The sequence below is a fragment of the Leopardus geoffroyi genome, chromosome A1 (assembly GCF_018350155.1).
Source record: "Leopardus geoffroyi isolate Oge1 chromosome A1, O.geoffroyi_Oge1_pat1.0, whole genome shotgun sequence".
Taxonomy (NCBI): Eukaryota; Metazoa; Chordata; class Mammalia; order Carnivora; family Felidae; genus Leopardus; species Leopardus geoffroyi.
Genome location: NC_059326.1, coordinates 89,492,805 through 89,494,729, shown reverse-complemented (window position 1 = coordinate 89,494,729; position 1,925 = coordinate 89,492,805).

Below are 1,925 nucleotides of genomic sequence, written 5' to 3'. Positions count from 1 at the left end.
GAGATGTGTCGAGTAAGAAATTGCTGCTGCTGAGGTCGAAGAGGTTTTTGCCTGCTTTCTCCTCTAGGGTTTCGATGGTTTCCTTCTCAAATTTAGGTCTGTCATCCATTTTGAGTTTATTTTTGTGCATGGTGTAAGAAAGAGGTCTAGTTTCATTCTTCTGCATGTTCTCCCAGCACCATTTGCTAAAAAGACTGTCTTTTTTCCATTGGATGCTCTTTCCTGTTTTGTCAAAAATTAGTTGGCCATACATTTGTGGGTCTAATTCTATGTTCTGTATTCTATTCCGTTGGTCTATGTGTCTGTTTTTTGTGCCAATACCATAATGTCTTGATGGTTACAGTTTTGTAGTACAGGCTAAAGTCTGGGATTGTGATACCTCCCACTTTGGTTTTCTTCTTCAATATTACTTTAGCTATTCAGGGTCTTTTGTGGTTCCATACAAATTTTAGGATTGTTTGTTCTAGCTTTGAGAGAATGCTGGTATAATTTTGATTGTTATTGCACTGTGTAGATTGCCTTGGATAGTACTGACATTTTAACAATATTTATTCTTCCAATTCTTCAATTTCCTTCATAAGCTTTCTTTGGTCTTCGGTGTATAGATTTTTCACCTCTTTGGTTAGGTTTATTGCTAGGTATTTTACGGTTTTTGGTGCAATTGTAAATGGGATCAATTCCTTGATTTCCTTTTCTGTTGCTTCATTATTGGTGTATAAAAATGCAACCGATTTCTGTACATTGATTTTGTACCCTGCAACTTTGCTGAATTCATATATCGGTTCTAGGAGTCTTTTGGGTTTTCCATGTAGAGTATCATGTCGTCTGTGAAAAGTGAAAGTTTGACTTCTTCTTTGCCTATTTCATGCCTTTTACTTCATTTTGTTGTCTGATTGCTGATGCTAGGACTTCCAACACTATGTTAAACAACAATGGTGAGAGTGGACATCACCAACCAACAATGGTGAGAATGGAGATCATGACCTGAGGTGAGGTCGGATCCTTAACCAACTGAGCCAACCAGGTGCCTCTGATTTTTTTTTAACAAAAAATTAAAAAAAAAAATTTTTTTTTTACATTTATTTATTTTTGAGAAACAGAGTGAGACAAAGCGTGAGCGGGGGAGGAGCAGAGAGAGAAGGAGACACAGAATGTGAAGCAGGCTCCAGGCTCTGAGCAAGCGGTCAGCACAGAGCCTGATGTGGGGCTCCAACCCACAAACTGTGAGATCATGACCTGAGCCGAAGTCGGAGGCTCAACCGACTGAGCCACCCAGGTGTCCCATAACAAAATTTTTTTTTAACGTCTATTTATTTTCGAGAGACAGAGCATGAGTGGGGGAGCAACAGAGAGAGAGGGAGACAGAATCCAAAGCAGTCTCTAGGCTCTGAGCTGTCAGCACAAAGCCAGTGGTGGGGCTTGCACCCAGGAACTGTGAGATCATGACCTGAGCCAGTCAGGTGCCCCTACAAGTTCTGATTTTATAAAATGTGTCTAGAATCCTTACTTCCCAGGAAAGGGGAAGGAGAGACAAGAAGGAGTAGCTGGAAAGTCAGGTTCTAGGGAAAGGGAAGAGGGTAGGTTAGGGACTCCACTCTGGTGTCCCACGCCTAGCCAGTTCCCTCCTGGGGTCCTCCCGCCTCCTGAACACTCAGGTGGTTGTACCATCCCTTAGGATCTAGGTACCACAGATTCTGAGTGGTTTGACCTCTGGGTATGGGGGGCTAGAGTAAGCACAGGTAGACCCCGGTGTTGACTCTGAATCTCCGGATTGGAGGGAGCACTCCTGAGCCTGGAGCCGTTCCTGGGTTCTGGGAACCATGGTGTTGCACCTTCCCCACCCCCAAAGGAACTGGGGCCTGGCTGATGAAGGGCAGCTGTGCCCGCAATGAGCTGGTCTATTTCATGCCTTCGATGAGAAGCAT